At 42.0% G+C, this 12,146-nt stretch overlaps 2 protein-coding genes across 2 annotated transcripts in view; both read right to left on the bottom strand.

Moving 5' to 3' along the window:
• The window catches only part of LOC120738153 (cytidine monophosphate-N-acetylneuraminic acid hydroxylase-like), a 32,005-nt gene extending 25,971 nt beyond the window's left edge, over window positions 1–6,034 (bottom strand). The window contains exon 1 of the mRNA XM_040039270.1: window positions 5,943–6,034. The gene's annotated coding sequence lies outside the window, so the exon portion shown is untranslated. The remainder of the gene's footprint in view (window positions 1–5,942) is intronic.
• LOC120738117 (protein NLRC3-like) overlaps window positions 1–12,146 on the bottom strand; it is a 281,780-nt gene that overhangs the window by 208,170 nt on the left and 61,464 nt on the right. The gene's annotated exons all lie outside the window — the stretch shown is intronic.

Genomic DNA, 12,146 nt, shown 5'->3' with positions numbered 1-12,146 from the left:
CATTTGGCACCATTACTGACATTATTCCTCCTGCTCCACCTATCATTTCCAACTTTCTTGCATTCTTAGTGATATAAGAAATAATTTTTCCCTATCAGCTCATGCATTGTCAGCTCCTAATCCAGCTCTGTCTGTATTTTAGATAGTTTTTCTCCTCTTTCACTATCCAAGCTAAAAATAGATATCTCAATGAAAGAATCATCCTGTTCGCTTGACTGTTTGCCTGCATCGTTATAAAGAAATGTCTTCCATTCTATTGGTCCCTGTGTGCTCACCATAATTAACACCTCACTGACATCTGGTAAAGTCCCTGCTAATTTTAAAAATGCTGCTATACATTCCCTTAAAAAAACAAAAAACAAAGTTAGACCCTTCTCTTACCAGCATTTTCAGGAGAATTTGAAAACTACCATTTACTGCTAAGATTTCAGAAAAGGATGTGGCTAAGCAGCTTATAGCAATTTTGTACAAACATAATATTCTTAACAAACTTCAGTCTGGCTTTCGTATAACCCATTCTACTGAAACAGCCCTTCTTAGGGTCTCCAATGATATTTTGATGCAAAACGAAGCAGGAAAATGTTCTCTTCTCCTGATGTTGGACCTCACATCGGCCTTTGATACAGTTCAATATAATATCCTACTTGAAAGACTGAAGCACTGGGTCGGTGTATCTGGGTCTGCCTTAGAGTGGTTCTCATATCTGTATGAAGGTTACTTTTTGTGGCAGTTTCTAAGTACAGGTCATCTTCCACGTTAATGTCCTATGGTGTGCTGCAAGGCTCTGTACTGGGCCTTTATTGTTCTTAATGTATCTGCTTTCCTCCAGCATATTTTGAACCCTTTTGAGGACATCTGCTACTACTGCTATGCTGTTGATATCCAGTTAAACATTTCTTTCAACCCCTAAGATGTTTCTAAGCTGGAGATTTTGAATGAGTGCTTAGAATCCATTAAAGTTTGGATGGCTGACAACTTCCTCCAATTTAATGAACGAAAGAATGAAGTCCTTGTATGTGCCCCTGTTAAACACATACCTAAGATAATGAGTTCTCTTGGTCCCCTTGCCACATTTGTGAAATCGTCTATCAGGAACTTAGGGGTAATTTTTGACCCGGATCTCACTCTGGATGTTCATGTCAAATCTCTGGTTCGGTCCCGTTTTTATCACTTAAGAAACATTTCTAAACTAAGCCCTATTGTATCTCGTAAAAATTGGAAATTGTCATTCATGCTTTCATTTCATCAACATTTTATTGGAGTTACAGGAAATGTTTTACCATGGCTGAGATCTTACGTGTCTGGGAGATCTCAGACTGCTCGTTTTAAAAATGATCTCTCTGATACCTGTGCAGTGGGGCATGGGGTGCCTCAGGGCTCTGTACTTGCCCCATTGCTGTTCTCTCTGTTCTTTTACGCTCTTTTAATGTAACGTTTCATTGTTGCACTGACGACCTGCAGCTTTTTGTTCCTTTAACCATTGGAAATTGTGCTGAAGTTGTCGAAATTGGAATCATGTCTACTTATCGGATAATTTCCTGCTTCTTAATACTGATAAGACTGAGTTGATGGTCACTTAACAACAAATATTTCAATACTTGTCCCAAAATTTCACCTTGAAAATTGATGACAATGTCATAAATTGAAGGGACAAGGTTAAAATCTTAGGTGTGTGGTTCGACATGGTGCTTTCTTTCGAGTCTCATGTAAAAGAGATAACAAAGACCGCTTTTTATCATTTAAGGAACATAGCTAAAATCAGGACAAGTTTTATCAAGCGACACTGCAGAGGTTCTTCTCCACACATTTGTGTCTTCACGTATCTATTATTGTAATGCTCTTCTTTCTGGGCTACCAAAGAAAAGTTTCAAATGTCTACAGATGGTGCAAAATGCAGCTGCTCGTATTTTAAATAAAACTGGAAAATTTGAGCACATTACCCCTGTATTGAAATCCCTTCATTGGATACCTTGTCAGGTTCGAGCAGATTTTAAGGTCCTGCTGCTCACCTAACAAGGCTTTAAATGGTTTGTCCCCCGTTATACCTCTCTGATCTTTTGCACCCTTATGTTCCATCCTGTCCTCTCCGATCCCAGGATTCTGGCCTTTTAAAAGTTCCTAGGGCCAGAAAATAAAAACTATTGGGGAACATGCTTTTGCTTTTCGTGCCCCATTTTTGTGGAACAACCTCCCTCAAGATATTAGGCAGGCATGGCCTTTGGAGGTTTTTAAAGCTCCTCTAAAGTTGAAGACCCACTTGTTCAGCCTATCCTACATGTCTTAATTCTATTCCATTTAGTTTTTTACATTTTTATAATTTGTAACTTTTATTATGTTTTTAACTTGTTATTGTGTTTTTTAACTTGTATTGCTATGCATAACTTTCATTTATTTATCTCTTTATTTTCAAATAGCCATACAGCACTTTATTTATAAAATGCTTTCAGACAAAGTTATTATTATTATTGTCTTTTTTTGTTTTATACTTTTTTGTCCTTGTATGAAACTCTTTGTGATATTTTTATCTAGAAAGGTGCTATATAAATAACGTTTTACTTACTTACTTCCAAAACTCCATTACTACCAAGACTGTGTCAATGTGTTGCGGCGCGCCTGGGAGCGGGGCCCGTTGCAATACAAGGGGAACCCAGTGGCTATCTTCTCTGATTACACCGAGAGCGTTGGTTTGAAATGTCTGGCTACAAAACAAATCCCCAGAAAAGTGAATTCATCCCAATCAATGCAACTGCGAAAAATATCCCATCTAATCTAATAGCATTCAAAATTAACAATTAAAAGTTTAAATAATTAAATGATTTCACTACTATGCAGTTGACACCCAACTCTAACTATCCATGAATCCAGATAACACTGCAGGAATGTCTTAAAGACATAAAGACCTGGATGGCTGCTAACTTTCTGCTTCTTAATTCAGATCAAACTTCACTCGGCCCTGAAAATCTTAGAAGTATTGTATGGTATCTAACCAGAGTCTTACTCTGGATGTCATTACCTTGGCCTGCAGTAACACTGTGAGGAACGTTGCAGTCATTTTTGACCAGGACATGTCCTTCAATGCACATATTAAACAAATATGTAAGACTGCTTAGGGTGGCTGTAGCTCAGGCAGTAGAGCATGTCATCTACTGACCGGAAGGTTGGTTGTTCGATTCCTGGCTTCCCCTAGTCTGCATGCCAAATATCCTTGGGCAAGATACTAACCCCAAATTGCTCTCCAATGCATTCATCGGAGTATGTGGCTGTGTCCCAATTCAGGGTCTGCATGCTTGAAGTACGCATTTTAAGTGTGATCACGTGACGACGGCTGTTCCAATTCGAAGTGTACTTCAAATGCATACTCCAAATGTGCTGTCGATTTCTCCAAATATCAAGCGTGGTCCGGTGCACGCTTCGTGGTCCCATATATCCCACAATTCATAGCGCGGCGGTGGGTGTGGATAATTTTGCCGCAAAATACGGCAGAAGGGAGCAGCTGAAGAGTGAACTGTCAACAGTAAGTACTGAATATGACGGCACTTATGGGCGAATGTTTAATAACGAGGAACATTACAACATTACTGTTGGCCACATGTCGGCAAAGTTGTGTGACATTAGTGATGCTACTAGCTAATCTTAAATGACTGTTCAGCACAGAAATGAAGCCCAACAATCATGTTTTACAGTCCCGTGGTCTCAGCCTCAGATACTCAACTAATCAAAGTGATGTCATGACAGAAATGAATGACCAACAAAACATTTTTTTTCTCCTTCATTTCTGTCAAACAAAGCTGCATGTAACGTTTCTCGCGGTTAGTATCATGGTTGCTAGGCAACCTGAACAGAGCGACGAAGGCTAGATCGTCCCATTTCACAAGCCTCTCACTTCCGCACTTCTCGTACTTATAGTACGCACCGTACGTAGTACGCGTAGTGTGCGTACTTCAAGCATGCAGACCCTGAATTGGGACACAGCCTGTGTGTGTGAATGTTTCTTAGAAAGCACTTGTGTGCTTGTGGGCGTGAATGGGTGAATGCACAAGTTGTATAAAGCGCTTTGAGTGCTCAGAAGAGAAGAAAAGCACTATATACGTAAGAACCAGTCCATTTACCATTACCATAGAAATATCCACTCTCAGAGGGATGCTGAAAAACAAGCTTCCAGTTTGGATTTGGGAGACAGACACTGTCACTACTTTTAAGATTTGCCTGAAAACTTTCCTTTTTGCTAAAGCATATAGTTGGGGCTGGATGAGGTGACCCTGAATCCTCCCTTAATTATGCTGTAATAGGTGTAGGCTGGTGGCGGCGTCCAATTATGCACTGAGTATTTCTTTTTCAGTCATCTTTCTCTGTCACGGACCCGGCTCTGGAGGATTCGGGGGTCCGTGAGCAGTTTTGACTGTTGCTGTTATTAGTATTATTTGGTGGTGTGTGTGTTTTTCTGCACAATGCTGTGTTAGTCTGTGTCCCACTGTGTGTACGTGTGTATGTCTGCGGGTGTGGCTGGAGGATCGAGCACAGCCACCTGCAGGCCTGATGGGTGTGGCCCTGCGGGAGGACTGGCCACACCTGTTGGTGATCAGGGCTCGTCGGGGGAGCTACTTAGGAGAGTGTTGGAGCTCCCACCGGCGCGGGATCATTGAGTTATCGTACCAAGTTAGTGTGTGTCAGTATATGTCAGTGCTGTTCGTATATGCCCGCCGAGGGTTAGTGTTGACGGCTGCTTCTATGGTTTCCCTGCAGGAGGAAGAGTGGTCCAGAAAGGCAGCACGCACGGGGTGTGCGGAAACACAACAGCGGGGAGCAGGAGCACAGACGTCAGAGGGAAGCACGCACATGGGGTTCGAGGGAGCAACGGGGAGTTATTGTATTTACAGCTTTTCACTGTAAATAAAGAGCACTGTTTGCATTGCAGAGTTTTAGGTCCTCCTTTCCCCACATCCCCACGGTCTGCCAGCCAGATCGTGACAAGATCAAAGTAACTCGTGCTCTTCCTGCTGTTTCCATTTTGATGGCAAGAAGAAGAATGCTTGGTCTCAGTGGACAGTAGCCAATCACACTTCATGTGGTTTTAAAAGCAACATGTAAATTCTCCACAATAATCAAAACACTGATCAAATCTTTGAAATATGTATTGTTGTTGTGAGATGTGTAAAATTAGTGCATGCTAGGGTTTGTTATTGAAAATAGTTCAGTTGTTTTTTTTCTATTTTAATGACGACCTACACCCCACAAAACGTTTTGTTTTCAGATTCTTTCTTTTAAAATCTATCAAGTGCCTGTTAATTAGTTTTACATGAAAAAGTTTGAAATCAACTTTTATAGGATTTTATTACAGCAAAGGCTATTGATTTCTGATCAGACCCAGAAGCAGGTTTTGTAATTTTAGTTGAACACCAAAAAAATTCAAGTTATATTTGTTTTATACACAGAGACATGAAGTGAGACTCTCAGCTTTTGAAACTGGTCAAACTGGATCTGCTGTGCAACAGCACAGTCTGAGTAACAAGACCCTCCACTGTCTGGGTGGAAACATCATGACATCCTATTGGAGGAGAGCCAACAGTTTGTGACAAAGTATAATCTACAAAATGAATATAAAGACCCGGAGCTCTGAGTCTCTCTTCTCTGCCTCCTCCACAGACTGATGGAGGCAGGAAAAGCTGCCTTCAGTCATCAATAAGTGGATCCACAGTAACAACGACTCTGAGTTCAACTGCTGACCATCAACTTACTCTACTTCTGCATCACAGATGAAGAACTAATGCTGAACTAAGCTGCACAAAGCTGATGTTAGCCAGGAAAACATTACAGAATGACTTTAATGGAGAGACCGGAAATAATAACACACAGTTTGTTATGTGAAGAAATCAAACATGAGCTGAACAAACAGTAAAGTTCCTAAAGAAAAACTGTTAAAGGATGAAACAAAACAAACTTACATTTTCTTCAACCACAGACACGAACAACAAGCTACACTCTACATCTGGATACTAAACATAGATGCACAGGTGAGCTGCTTCCTGGAACGAGGCAGGACTCAGCCTGAAGCTGGACAGGTGGGAGGGGCTTAACATGAATAATCAAGTTCATTTAACTCAGGGGTGTCAAACTCCAGGCCTCGAGGCCTGGTGTCCTGCAGGTTTTAAAAATCACCCTGGGTCAACACACCTGAATCAAATGATTAGATCATTACCAGGCTTCTGGAGAACTTAAAGACACGTCAAGGAGGTAATTTAGCCATTTAAATGAGCTGTGTTCGATTAAGGACACCTGCAGGACACCGGGCCTCAAGGCCTGGAGTTCGGCACCTGTGATTTGAATGAACACTAGAATATTTGTCTCCTTTCTTCCTGGTTCATTGCTTTAAATTTGCATTTAATGTCTCCATGTGTGCCTCTGTTTTCAGATGCGACTGCATTCTGCCTCATGACTACAGACTTGACACTTCCATGTTCACTACAGACCACAGTTTGTCATGCACACATAATGAATGGACAAACAGCTGTCATTTTAACTTATTTACAACCTGCTGCTTAAAAATATCATCCAATTAATATATTTATTACTTCATAATCAGACTATGCAATGACAGCAATTTTATCAAAGATAAAAAAGAAAAATTATTCATGAAGCAAAATCACATCAGTCTGACATTTTTAATGGATCCTCATCCTTGTCACTTTACTGACTGTATTTGTTTATTGTTAATAATAATAATAATAATAATAGTCAAGTTTTTGTCTCCTGCGCAAATCCTTACCATATCATGGTGGAAGGGTTTGTGTGTCGCAGCGATCCCAGAGGCTATGTTGTCTGGGGCTTTTGCCTGGTAAGGTCTCCCATGGCAAATTGGTCCTGGGTGAGGCACCAGACAAAGACCAATTCAGAAGACCCTTATAATGGATTGGATTTATATAGCGCTTTTCAAGGCACCCAAAGCGCTTCACAATGCCACTATTCATTCACTCTCACATTCACACACTGGTGGAGGCAGCTACAGTTGTAGCCACAGCTGCCCTGGGGCAGACTGACAGAAGCCAGGCTGCCATATCGTGCCATCGGCCCCTCTGGCCAACACCAGTAGACGGTAGGGTAAAGTGTCTTGCCCAAGGACACAACGACCAGGACAGAGAGCCCAGGGATCGAACGAGCGACCTTCCGGTTACAGATCCGCTTCCCAACCCCCCTGAGCCACGGTCGCCCCATAAGAGAATATCACAGAGGGAACAGTTTACCCTGGCTGGGATAGGGTTACCGGGGCCCCACCCAGGGAGGATGTCCAAGGGTGAGCGTCTGGTGGCTGGGCCTTAGTCCATGGGCCCATCTTCCTGCAGGCTTGCCACTCGCAGGAGGCACCGTAGGTGTCGGGTGCATTGTGTGACAGGCAGAGGACAGGAGCAGAGGCTTGATCCCCAGCTACCAAGACTGGTAATTGGGACATGGAATGTCACCTTTATGTGCCAAGTGGCAGTTCAGAGTACCTAGCCTTTTTCCGTCCCTGGGTGGGGTGTTGGAGGGTGCACCACCTGGAGACTCTGTTGTCCTACTGGGAGACTTCAATGCTCATGTGGGCAATTACAGTGAGACCTGGAGGGGCGTGATTGGGAGGAATGGCCTCCCTGATCTGAACCAGAGTGGTGTTTTGTTATTGGAATTCTGTGCAAACTACAGTTTGGCCATAACGAACACCCTGTTCGAACATAAGAGTGTCCATAAGTGCACGTGGCACCAGGACGCTCTAGACCAAAGGTTGATGATTGAATTTGTAATCGTATCACCAGACCTGCGGCCATATGTTCTGGACACTTGGGTAAAGAGAGGTCCTGAGCTGTCAACTGGTCACCACCAGGTGGTGAGTTGGATCAGGTGGCGGGGGAGGATGCTGGAAAGAATCCAGCACGCCTAAACCTGGAAGAACTGAAAGCAACTCTGTTGTACTCATTCCTTTTATGCTTTGTCAACTTGAAAACTTTACATGCTAGTTGCTAAACATTTTTCATTTATTTATTAAACCTTTTACTTTTATTTCAGCCACATGTCAAATGCAATCAAAGTGTCTGACCTTTAAAGAGCTCCAACTTTTAAGTTCATCAGTTTAAAAAAACTTGAAGCAAAAGGTTGCCTTAATTCTTTTTATGGTTTGCCAACATCTTCTGGTTTACTGTGTGAGAATCAGAGCTGTTTTTAATTATGTTGGGTGTTTTCAGCTAGTTAAACATTCTTCCATGGACGTTTCAATCACCAAACTAGAACAACTAGTAACTGCATGCAGCACAGTTTCAGTTTTGCAGCATTCCAGGGCCCTGTTCCAGGAAGCCGGTTTAGTGGAAAAACTGAGTAAGTATACCCTGAGTTAACGAAAACTCTGGGTCTTCGGTTTCACAAAGCGAGTTCAGCTGCAGCCTGAGTGAGTCACTATGACGACACACGCCGTGAAGCTAACCTGCCCCCTAGCAGGTTTGCTACAACTAACCCTGACTGTCTCCGCCCTTTTGTCGGAAACCTGACAGTAGGAAGTGTCAGACATGGCGTGTCCCGTCCTTGAAGAGCCGGTAGATATCGAAGCCCAAATTCTCCGCAGAGCTCTCCGCCGGGAGAGAGTGATTCGAGCGCGTCTGGACATTATATCATTGCCTGATGAGTTTCTGTGCGAACGTTACCGTTTCTCAGCACAATCTATAAGTTATTTGAATAACATCCTCAGGCCATATATTACGCATGTGACACATCGCGGACATCCTCTCAGTTCTGTACATATTATTTGTATTGCACTTCGGTTTTTTGCAAACGGGAGCTTTCTGTATAATATTGATGACGCTGAGCACGTTTCCAAGGCTACCGTCTGTCGGGCAGTCAGGAATGTTACAGTTGCACTGAAACGTCTCCTGCACTCGTTTGTGGTGTTCCCCGGTCACAGACCCACAAGATTCATCAAAGAGGGATGCCACAAAATTGCAGGTATCAGGATGACCAAAACTTAATTTATGATGTGGTGATACTTGAACTACTACTTAAATTATACATGTATTTTCACGGTTCCCAGGCGTGATTGGCTGTACAGATGGCACTCACATTCCAATCATTGCTCCTTTAGTAAATGAAGGAGACTATGTGAACAGGAAGTCTTTCCACAGCATTAATGTACAGGTACATAGTTCCCTGTAGCATTTCAAACTAACAAATTATTTCATTATAGTAATGGATGCTAATTTGTGTTCTCTGCACTGTGAAGATCATATGTGATGCTGCCAACATTATCACAAATGTGGAAGCCAAGTGGCCAGGCTCTGTCCATGACTCACAAATATTCCGTGAATGTACACTGAGCACAAAATTTGGACATGGTGAGTTGAAAATACTTTAAAATATATAAAGACCAATTGCTTCAGGGACATTTGAACTGAAGTGTATCCTTCTGTCTTAGGAGAGTTCACTGGCTACTTGCTTGGTGATAGGGGGTATCCATGTTTACCCTATTTGCTTACCCCTTACCCTGACCCTGAACCGGGCCCACAGCAGCGATATAATCTGGCTAATTGCAGGACAAGAGCCAGAATTGAAATGACTATCGGAATGCTTAAGGCCCGGTTCCAGTGCCTGCAAAGACTCAGGGTCACCCCAGAAAGGGCATGTGACATTATTGTGGCATGTGTGATTCTTCACAACATTGCCACAATTAGAGGAGAACACTGTCCTTCTGAACCAAACATCAGCAGTGATCCAAACCATGAACATCCTGACCCTCCCACGGACATACAAGATGGAAGAGCAGTCAGAGACACCATATGTCACAATCATTTCTTTTGACCCATCACCTCAACATGTTGAAAGAAGAATAAACAGATGTTTTGTTCAACTGGCTTTATTGGTCGCCTGTGTTTCCTGTACACAAAGTATTAAAAGATGTAAACCTCATAAAGTGTCTCTGTTGCTTCCTCCTCTGTAACAGCTGTCAATGTTTCTTCATTATTTTCCTGTAGTAAAGAAATAAACAACATTGCTGTTCTACTGTAAACTCATGTAATCTGTGGAGTATTACTCACAACTGCATGTTGGTCTGGCTCAACAGGAGGCTGCACCAGATGCAGTACACCACCACCATCAACTGATAGAATATGAGGTTTATACAGGTCACTTATAACTTACAAGGGACCAAATGGCAATTAACAAACATACCAATCACCTTACACTTCATTGTCATTATGCTCTCAAAGACAACCAAGACTGAGGGAAGGCAAAATCAGTAGGACAATAACTTGACTACAAAATAATCCATTATGGTGAAGAGTTTATCAAATGAATGAGTAGCACTGCAAAGGTGACTGTGAAGAAAGGATGTATGCACATCATGTATTATTTTGAATTTACCCCCTATGTAGGCACTTGTGTCTTGCGGGGTTATTGACTCAGAGGATGTCCCCGCAGAGATGCCTTCGGCCACAGGGCGCCCACTGTTTTGGCTGAGGGCCAACTGCTCAGCCTCTGTGAGTGGTGGTGGAGGACCCCCACCTGTTTTTCGGGCCTCCGCTTTTTTTCTGTTGGCTATAACTGGCCACATTTGAGCATACAGAGTAAGCAAATATGTACTTGTAATGTGCTCAGATAATTACAATAAGTGCTTACAGAAAGGAAATTAATGTAGCCTCTAACTGCAATTGATTTACATGGGACAAACAGACCAAGCACTATGACTCATAATACAATTACACCTCACCTGTTTGGACTATATTTTTATATTTCATTTTTACTTGCTGCCAGGAACGTTTGGGGCCTGTTGGGTTGCACCTGCGCTCACATCACATCACAAAATGAAATGTATAGAATAACAAATAAAATAACATGATAAAATAACGTGTTAAATGGGTGGAAATCCCTCGATCAATGTTTATATTAACACTCACGCATTGACTCTGTCGGCTATGTTTTGCCATGCATGCTTCCTTTCTTTCGCAGCTGTGGCTGTGTTACTTTTTTCCGCGGAATTTGCATGTTATTGGCATATGCTGCCATCAGAATTTCGGCGTCAAGCGCTGTAAAATACATTGACCGCGCCTTCTTTCCCTCCGTCTCCATGGTGACTCGCTTAATCTGTGCTCCGCTTATCAGGGCTTTATGTATCCTCGTCCGCGCGCTTCACTTGGGGTTAAAGCAACTCCGCGTTGACTGAACTAATTGTTATCAGCCTTTCTGAAACCGAATATCCCGAGTTGGACAGTTCGGGGTTACTCAACCCTGCGTATCGTTTTTCACTCTGAGTTTTCTAAACCGGCTTCCTGGAACAGGGCCCAGATCTTTGTGAAGCATCAACAGTAACGACATCAATTCACTTCAGTTTTATTGAAGAGATCATGGCACTGTAAAAACATGAAAACATATTACTGTAATACTCAACTGCAAAATGTTAAAAAATCCAATAATATGAAATCATAAATGAGGAATAGTGATGCTACTGTATTATGAGGTGTCTTGTGAGTCCTACCTCTAAAAATGAATAGTCTAGACTTTAATGACAGAGCATAATTCAGACATCACAAAGTTTCTCACACTACAGAATAAAATGAATCCCACAGACATGAAGGAATATTTGTGCTTTTATGCAGAGAGTCAGCATCAGCTCTCTGCTCTGTTTCACATAATGTTCTTTTTTTTTTTTTTTTTTTTTTTTTTTTTTTTTTTCTTTTTTTTGTGTCCCATTTGGATCTTTAGCCATCAGAATTGTTGTCTTAAGGCCAAGAAAGATGCCAAGCGGATTTATTTTACCAAGTGGATCATCATGGCCTTGCCATATTGGTCCATTTGATTGACCTTTATTATAATTATGAATTTATTTTATTTTCAGTTGCTACAAACGGGACAGACATGACTGGAGGATAGGACAGGGAGAAAGAATGAAAGAAAGAGAGGGAGAGAAAGAAAACCAAATGGGAGAAGAGACGGTGAGAAGGGGGGGAAGAAAAAAAAAAGGAACAAAACACCTGGGTCACCTGTATGGAGAAAAAAAACAGAAGAGAAAGCAAACAACAAAGAGCAACATAATAAATAAAAAAAACGGCACCATCAAAATAAACTAGCTAGCAGTAGATATCAGTAGATACTAAATAATAAACGATATTGTGCAGCACGCAAGATAGACAGCGCACAAT

This window comes from Simochromis diagramma, unplaced genomic scaffold (assembly GCF_900408965.1).
Source record: "Simochromis diagramma unplaced genomic scaffold, fSimDia1.1 OVJJ01000105.1, whole genome shotgun sequence".
NCBI lineage: Eukaryota > Metazoa > Chordata > Actinopteri > Cichliformes > Cichlidae > Simochromis > Simochromis diagramma.
The sequence above is the reverse complement of the archived record's forward strand: the minus strand, read 5'-3'. Positions and strand labels throughout refer to the sequence as shown.